The following is a 9,570-nucleotide window of genomic DNA, read 5'->3' as shown; positions in this document are numbered from 1 at the left end:
TCCTATAAAACAAAAGATAGTGGATCAAAAATCAGAATCCTATAACATGTTGTTTACAAGAAACACATTTGAAGCAGGGAGACATACACAGAGTAAAGTTGAGGGGCTGGAACAGAATCAGTTACACCGAAGTAAAAAAAAAAAAGTAGAAGTCACAATCCTTATCTCAAACAAAGCTGAAGCAAAAATAGACCTAAATAAAAGAGATAAGGAAGGAAACATCATCTCATTAAAGGGTACCATAGACAATGAAGTAATTTCAATAATAAACATATATACACCAAGTGGTATAGCATCCAAATTCTTTCCTTTAAAGAAATTTAAATTTCACTCAATTTTAAAAGAAATTTCTTTTAATTCTTTGTTTGTGAAATTAACAAACAAAAATATTATAATATCTTAAGCACAGAAGTTCATAGTCTTAAACACTAGAAATCAATAGCTCTTTGCTCATATTGACAGGCTAACCTTCAAATAAAACATTGTGGAATCATTTCTAGAAAAGAGATTATAGAAAAAGGATATTGCCTCCTCCCTTCCCCCCCCCCCCTGCCCCATGAAGGTCACATGGTTGCAGCTACTGACAAGCTACCAATTGCTTTTAGTTGAAATTCACAGTCCTTAGAAATGCTAAAGCATGCTGGGTTAGGTATCAGTGAATTCTTCTCCTGTTCATAGTTGTAAAAGTTATAACCTTTCACTTTCTTCTACTTGCTTTATCTATGATATGACACAAATAGTTTGTCTGTTTGGCGTTTACTATGGTATATGGTATATAGAGATGTAAACCTAGTTTCCACCAAACTACTCAGATTTCCCAGCACCTCTTGCTTGTCAAATAAAAAAGCCCCTGGACTACCCCAATTGTTGTATTCTTGGTTTTATAATTTACTTTTTTGGGGGAGGGTGGGACATTTCTTTTTATTGATTAATTTAGTGTTCAGCACTCACTTCCACAAGATTTTGAGTTCCAAATTTTCTCCCCATCTCTCCCCTCCCCACACTCCAAGACAGTGTGCATTCTAATTACCCTTTTCCCCAATCTGTCCTCTCTTCTATCACCTCCCCCCCATTCTCTTATCCCCTTCCCTTCTATTTTCCTGGAGGGCAAGGCAGATTTGTATATCGCATTGCTTCTATATTGTATTTCCCAGTTGCATGTAAAAACAATTTTTAACATAAATTTTTAAAATTTTGAGTTTCAAATTCCCTCCCTTCCTCCCTCCCCATCATAAAGCCAAGCACAAGCAACATTCCTGAGGACTGCTGTATGAATAACTTTAAGGTTCAGATCACATAGTATAGTGAACTCTACTTATTCAGCAGTAGGCTAAAGCAAAACCTTCACATAAAGCAAAGTACAACATTCACAACAATATAACATAACAACTTATTACTAAGATGGCCACATAGTCTTAAACAAAGATATCATTCCATAAGCCACAATCTCAATTAATCAATATAAAGTACCCATCTAAAGTCTTCTTTCATCTTGATTGGAGACTGGCTTCCAATCATCCTTAACTCAATCTTCCTTAAGGAGCAATCATCCTTAAGGGGTACAAAGACCACCCCTAGGTCACACAGTCTTAATATTGTCAGTCAGCACTAAGTGTCCAAGTAAAGGTCCTTTAATCTTGACTCCAGGCTGACTTCCAAACTCTATGGCTCTTATTCCATGCTCCCAGTTCTTGCCTGAATTCACCCATCTGTCACCTGGATCCACAGGTAGGCAGCTCCCAGTTCCTGTTCCAGCTCAAAGACCACGGTGATTAGTGTACTTCAAGCCCTCTGTAATTTGTGTTTCTGGGAAGACAAAGCTTAACAGAGCCACAACAATATTTACACAAATTAAGGTTAGCAGATTTACAACAATATTCACATGCTTTGCCGACACTATCATCTCAATTCACTTTCTGCCTGTGAAATCAACAAATGTCAACAGACGGGGGGCTTCTGTCTGACAAAGTAACACAATTCAACAGATAGAATGCTTCTGTCTGACAAAATAACACAATCACAAGTCAACACAGAACAGATGGACAAGAGTGCCAACACGACGAGTGTTCTCCCTCTCAGTTCAGCCTGGTTCCAGCTCCTGCTCATGCTTTTATATGCTCTTTTGGCAAGTTCCTCCCACCTTGGGCTCCATGTGGTGATGTTAGTTTCCAACAAAGACTTGACACAATAAAAGACTGAGGCTCAAAGGCACTTGAATAGCTGAAACAAGGAACTAAGTACCATTTTGCTTGTCATTATACCCACTCACCCTCATTGAGAAGAAAAGCCATTTTATATAGGTTATACAAGTGTACTCATGAAAAACACTTCCATAATAGTCATGTTGTAAAAGATTATATTTCCCTCCATCCTATCCTGCTGCCCTATTTATTTTATTTTTTCCTTTGACCCTGTTCCTTCTCAAAAGAGTTTGTTTATGATTACCCCCTATCCTAATCTGCCCTCCCCTCTATCATCCCCCCTCTTATCCCCTTTCTTCCTACTTGCCTGTAGGGTAAGATAGATTTACATACCCAATTGAGTGTGTATGTTATCCCCTGCTTAAGTCAAATCTGATGAGAGTAAGGTTCATACTTCCCTCTCATTTCCATCTCTTCCCCTCCAATGTAAAAGATTTTTCTTGCCTCTTTTATGTGAAATAATTTACCCCATTCTCCCTCTCCCTTTTTCTTTCTCCCATATATGTATTACCTCCAGTTACTCTAATACTCATAAAGGTCTCATGAGTTACAAATATTATCTTTCCATGTAGGAATGTAAACAGTTCAACTTTATTAGGCTCCTTATGTTATCTCTTTCCTGTTTACATTTTTATATTTCTCTTGAGTCTCATATTTGAAAGTCAAATTTTCTATTCAACTCTGGTCTTTTCATTAAGAATGCTTGAAAGCCCTCTATTTCACTGAATGTCCATTTTCCCACCAGAAGTATTATATTCCATTGTTCTGGGTAGTTGATATTTGGTTTTAATCCTAGCTCCTCTGACTTCCATAATATATTCTAGGACCTCTGATCCCTTAATGTGGAAACTGCTAAATCTTTCATTAACCTGATTGTGTTTCCACAATATTTGAATTGTTTCTTTCTGGCTGCTTGTAATATTTCTCCTTGACCTCTGGAACTCTGGAATTTGGTTACAATTATTCCTAGGAATTTTCCTTTCTGGATAGCTTTCAAGAGGTGATTGGTGGATTTTTTTCCATTTCTATTCTACCCTCTGGTTCTAGAATATCAGGGCAGTTTTTTTTTTTTATAATTTCTTTTCTTTTCTTTTTTTTAAGCAATCGGGGTTAAATAACTTGCTCAAAGTTACACAGCCAGTTATTTTGGGTGTGGTGCTGAGTATCTGAGCCCTGGATTCGATCTCTAGGTCATCTTGACACTGGAGCCAGTGCTCTTACTCTCTGTGCCACCTGGCTGCCCCTTTTTTATAATTTCTTGAAAGATGATGTCTAGGCTCTTTTTTTGATCATGGCTTTTAGATAGTTGACTAATTTTTAAATTATCTTTCCTGGATGTGTTTTCAAGGTCACTTGTTTTTCCAATGAGATATTTCACATTGTCTTCTATTTTTTTCATTCTTTTGGTTTTCTTTTATAATTTATTGTTTTCTAATAGAGTCATTAGCTTCCATTCTCTCCATTCTAATTTTTAAGGGATTATTTTCTTCAGTGAGCTTTTTGGACCTTATTTTCCATTTGGCCAATTCTGCTATTTAAATTATTCTTCTCCTCATTGCCTTTTGGACCTTTTGCCATTTGAGTTAGTCTATTTTAAGGTGTTATTTTCTTCAACATTTTTTGGGGACTTATTTAGCAAACTGTTGCCTTTGTTTTTCATTATTTTCTTGCATCACTTTTATTTCTCTTCCCATTTTTCCATTACTTCTCTTACTTGATTTTAAAAATATTTTTTGAGTTCTTCCATGGGTTACAATCAATTAATATTTTTCTTGGAGGTTTTGGATGCAGGAGCTCTGAATTTGTTGTCTTTTTCTTGTTGTATGTTTTGATATTCCTTGTTACTACCACCACCATCACTACATTTTGTACTTTGAGATGTTGTCAAATGAAAGACTGTATGTAAAAGTACTTTTGTAGAAATACTTAAAAAATACAAGTTAATATTATTATTACCAATCACTGTTATTAATACTAATCACTTTATATCATCAAGCATGTGACCTTATACATAGTAGGTATATGATATATATATATATATATATATATATATGCTAATAAAATCTTCCCTTCCTTTAATTTTATTTAATTTTATTTGCTTTTTGGAGGACAATTGGGGTTAAATGATTTGCCCAAGGTCACATGCCTAGTTTTTGTGTGTTAAATGCCTGAGGCCTGATCCAAATCCAGGTCCTCCTAACTCCAGGGCCTGTGCTCTATTCACTGCTCCACCTAGCCACCCCTTTTATTTTTTTCTGTCACATGATGGACTCGTCTCAAATATATTACTACAATGCTCAACACAAGGTTAAATTAATTATATGTACTTAATGAGTGATTTTTAAATTGAATTAAATTATTTTCATGGAAATTACAGAATAAATATAGATTTAGAAGAGTCTGGAGAGATATAATTCATCATATTAAACTTGTGCTAAATATAAGGCAATATTTTAGGAGCTAGGGATGCAAATTTTAAAAAACCCAACAGGTTTCTTGCCCGCATCTTATTTGGTAATGTAAAAGAAGAAAGCATTAATAACTGAAGAGTTTGTGGGAAGACAGAAAAATTTTCTTTTTTTCCTTCTTTTTTCTTTTCTTTTTAAAAGTTAATTTTTGTTTCCAACATTAACTTCCATAAGTTTCAAATTCCCCCCCCCCCTTTCCTTCCTCCTCCCTTCCCAAGATGGCATATATTCCAATATAGGGTCTACACATACATTCCCATTAAACATATAGAAAAATAATTTTCTGGCAGATAAAAATAGTTATCATAATAAAAAAAGTTTTATTCAATTCCTTAAGTTTTGAAAACTGCTTTAAAATTTTATCTTATTTTACCCTCCTGACAATCTTGAGAGATAAATGACATTATTCACACCACTTTACAGAATAAGGAACTGAAGTAGAGACAGTTTAAGTGACTTGCCTAGGGTCATACATCTCATAGGTGTCTGAGGCTTAAAATGAACTTAGGCCTTCCTGACTTCAGGTGCAGAGCTCTATATGCTATACCACATTTGTGATTACTGAAATTGTGTGGAGAAGAAACAGAACAGTAAGTGCATTGAACTTAAAAGAGAACAGAGAGTGCCTGCTTTCTCAGTGTTTTTGGAAAGATATTTGTTGCTAAAAATTGAAAGGTCTTCCCATTAGAAATCAAGATATTCATGTCAAAAGAAGTACAATACACATAGAAGGCTATATAAAGTAGATATAGACTGACCTGTAGGTTAAGAAATAAACCATATAACCCTGGAGAAGACCCAGGCTGATGATTAAATTCTCTTTGGTGCCATGGGACTTCTCCACATCACCCTACTCCATCCCTTGCCTTACTCATCACCTCACTGTTCCCTTTCACCACTAGGTGGCAGGGCATGGCTTCTTGATACCTATTGCTCTGTCATTATTCTTACTAGTACCTCATTTATTACTATTACAGCTGTACCAGTACCTGAGGATCCTAAGTTTCCTTTCCTTTCTTGCTTCTCTGAATATGATGTATAATTATTTTAAAGTATTTTAAAAGGTTTGCTGCTAATGCTTGTGGGAAATATACAGAGATTAATAGACAAGTGTCAAGATTATCTAAATCTAATATAGAATAACTGTACACCATAGTCATAGAACACAGTACGGAAAGGGAACTTGCCATCCTACATGCAAACAGCATAACCACCATGTCTTATTCTTTGTTATTCTCACTTTCTTGTCAATTTTGTCCTCAGAATTAGTCAACCTCTGCCTAGATTAGGAGACCCCTGGTTTGCTTCATATTTCAGCTCAAATGTCATCTTATAACATGAGACCTTTCTATACTCCCCAGAATCTTGTTCCCTCCATACTACTCTCCTCCCATTACCTGATATTTATTCCATATACATTTGCAAATATTATTTTATAGATATTTAACATATGTACATTTCATTGTCATTGATAGATTATCAGTCAGTCAAGAAACATCTATTACATTGCCAGGAAGGGTTTAAAGAGCAGGTGATACCAAGACAGTTAAAAAGCAGTCCCTCATTTCAAGGAGTTAACAATCCAATGGGGGAGGCAACATACAAATAGTCATGTACGAACAGGCTGTATATAGGAAGAAAAGGGAATAATCAACAGAGGGAAGGCACTAGACTTAAGAGGGGTCAGGAAAGTCTTCCTACAGAAGACAGAATTTTAATTGGGACTTAAGGAAAGCCATAGAAGTTACAGATGACAAGGGATAACATTTTAGCTATGAGGGATAGCCAGTGAAAATGCCTCCAGAATTAGAAGATGGAGTGCCCTGAAGACAATGACTATTATAAGTTTCTCTTTGTATCCCTAACACTTATTACTGTGCCTGGCCTATGGTAGTCTTTAATAAATGCTTATTGGCCAATTGACTAATTGATTCATACAGTTTTATTTTAAAGCTTATTTAGTTCATAGGTTATTAACTTTTTCTTATGCAATGAACCATTTTGGCAATCTGATAATACCTATGAATTCCTTCTAAGAATAATGTTTTTAAATACATAAAATAAAAAGTAAACTAATTATATTGAAATAGTTATAAAACATACATATAAAATACAAAAACCCACGTTAAATTCTCTGATCTAGTCTAACTCCCTTATTTTATAAATGTAGCTTTGTTTTCAGCTTACTTCCTTTACTTGTCTTCAAGGAGAACAATGTTGGAAAATTTCTCCCTGAACATGTAGTCATCTATATCCAGATTCTTGATCATCTTGGCAATGCCTGAAGTCCCTCTAATCAAAACTGAACTGCATTCATGAGGATGCTCAGATTGGTTAAATGCATTACCAAAGATCAAACAACTAATTATAATAGAACTTAGACTCAAACCAGGATTCTTTATCCAGTGCTCATTTTAGTATATGACGCTGTCTCCTGATTGAGATAAATTTTATGTCAAGTTCTTATGTTCTAGCTATTGTAAATTCAGTTTGGTAAGACTACTATGTATCTCTTTTTTTTCTAGAATTGTCTTGCTCTAACTTTATTTCTGGATGTGGAAGTCCTAAATCCAAGACTAGAATTGCCAATTACTTTCTCTCCCTCTCAGATAGCACTGGGAAAAAGAGGGGTGGGAATATGAAAAATAAAATCCTTGTAACAAATGTATAGTCAAGAAAAGCCAATTTCCAAATTGACCATTTCCAAAACTTTATGTATTTTTGTATTTGTAGTCCACTATCTCTCTTACAGTTTCTAAGATGCTTTATCATCAATCATCTGGAATTGTGACTGGCCAATGTACCACTCAGAGTTCTTAGGTCTTTCAAAGATGTTCATTGTTGGAATGATGTGAAGTGTTTTACTGCTTCTACTCATTTTGTATCAATTCATAAAGTCTTCCTGAGTTTCCCTAAAACCATTCATTTCATCATTTTTTATGTCACTAAAGTATTTCATTACAACCAAATGCCATACTTTGTTCAGTCATTTGTTGTTTGACGGGAGCTACTCCCCCTTGAGTTTCTTTTCCTTTACTACTATAAAAAGAGCTATAAAGCAATTTTCAAACCTTAAAATCTTTTGTAAATAGAAATTATTATTTTTTGGTTATCATTTTTTCTCTGTTTTTCAATGTCCTCATAGATTTCTCTAAAATTCATTTTCTGTATAGATATGCAGCTCTTTGGTGGTGATATTATTTCTTCTATATGGAATAATTTCTATCTCTGGATTTTTTTGCAGCCCCAGGATAATGAAACTATGATTCCTTTGTCAATTTGGCTTTCCTCCTGGGCAAGACTCAGAGCTCCATTTGATAAAGGAACCTTAAAGTACTAACACAGAATTAACCATAAGTGATATGTGATGCTATTTAGGAGAAGGGAGGAAACATTTATTAAGTGCTTACTGTATACCAAGCATTGCTCTAAGTACTTTAGCAATGTGGTTTTGATCTTCACAAGGAAATTTCAAAAGGCAATGGAGAGTAAAATAGAATAAGAGTTAAGAGCATAGACCCTGACATTAATTTCCTTCTAATTATTTGTATATGTTCAGACTCTACTCAAGGGCCTCTTACATAAAAAAAATAATAGTAATTATTATTACTATTATTACTCTTTAACCAAAGGTCATTCCCTTTATTTTAATTCAATATATAGCAATACTCCTTAAGTATTCAAGTTCAGATTACATTTAGTCAAAATGAGATGATTTTCTTTGTCAATCCATAGCCAAGAATTCCTTATGTGTTAGGGAACATTTATTAATAAGAAAAGCTCTTATATTTGGCAAATAAATCCTAAATGGTACCTTAATGGAGCTTAATTCATTGATGCTAATAGGGAGTATTGTGAAGTCAAATACATGTACTAAATTACACTAGATTCTCTCCATCTCTGTGGAATAGTTTCCATTGACAGTGAGACATCATAAACTTGTAGAGCACAGACATATTTTAGAGGTAAGCCAGATGCAATACTCCATTCATTTTCCTTGGGACCTTTAATATTGGGGTGAGTCTTTCCCTGTATGCTACCTTGCAACCTTTAGTTATATTGCAAAAAATTTTGAGGTGAATGATAAGTAATACTTTCTAAAAGTTCTAGTGTTGCCAATGACTAGCCTTTATGACATTAAGTTAAAAGAACTTAAACATCTACAGTCAGTCTGAGAATCGACCCCTGAAGCAGATTCAGAATGTATAGCAAAAAATATACTATGCCAAAAGACAGAAGAAATGGGTATTTTTTCCTAACTAGTGAGGTGACTTTGTATAAGTAACATCATCTATTCAGACTGCAGTTTCTTCATCTAAAAATAGGAGGAGCTGCACTAGAAGAACCTTTAAAAACTTAAATGATTACCCTTTTAGTTTAATTTGAGATTATTCTTTCTCAAGAATTCAATATTTAATTTCAGTGAAAATGGGCTACTGGCCGTTCCCTGAATAGATGCAATTGACATTCCATAACTCACCTTTTTTAATTTATACAATGTCTTTTGTGTCTATGCATGAAGTATTCACCCAGACATTACCCTGTATCTTTAAGTCATCTATAACAGTATTTATATTCTGATGCTGAAAGTATCTTTTTTTATGTCGGATGGAAAAATCTCATTTTAAAATTCAAATCATGACTAGTTATATGCTTAAGTCATGCCCTTATATTTGGCCTTTAAAAGAAAGAGCAAAAACAGATACTGTGAGAGGGAAAAAACAACTAAAAAACACATATAGGAAATAAGATATTATATATATATTCACATGCATGTATATATTTGTATCTATGTATATGTTTATATATACACACATAAACATACGCACATATATTCATAGAGATTGCTATACATATGCATCTATATCTACAAATACAAACATGTGTATATATGCATATAT

The sequence above is a fragment of the Petaurus breviceps genome, unplaced genomic scaffold (genome assembly GCF_028583685.1).
Source record: "Petaurus breviceps papuanus isolate PSGF00001 unplaced genomic scaffold, PetGlider_PUasm1.0 90822, whole genome shotgun sequence".
NCBI lineage: Eukaryota > Metazoa > Chordata > Mammalia > Diprotodontia > Petauridae > Petaurus > Petaurus breviceps.
This window is presented reverse-complemented; position numbering follows the sequence as displayed.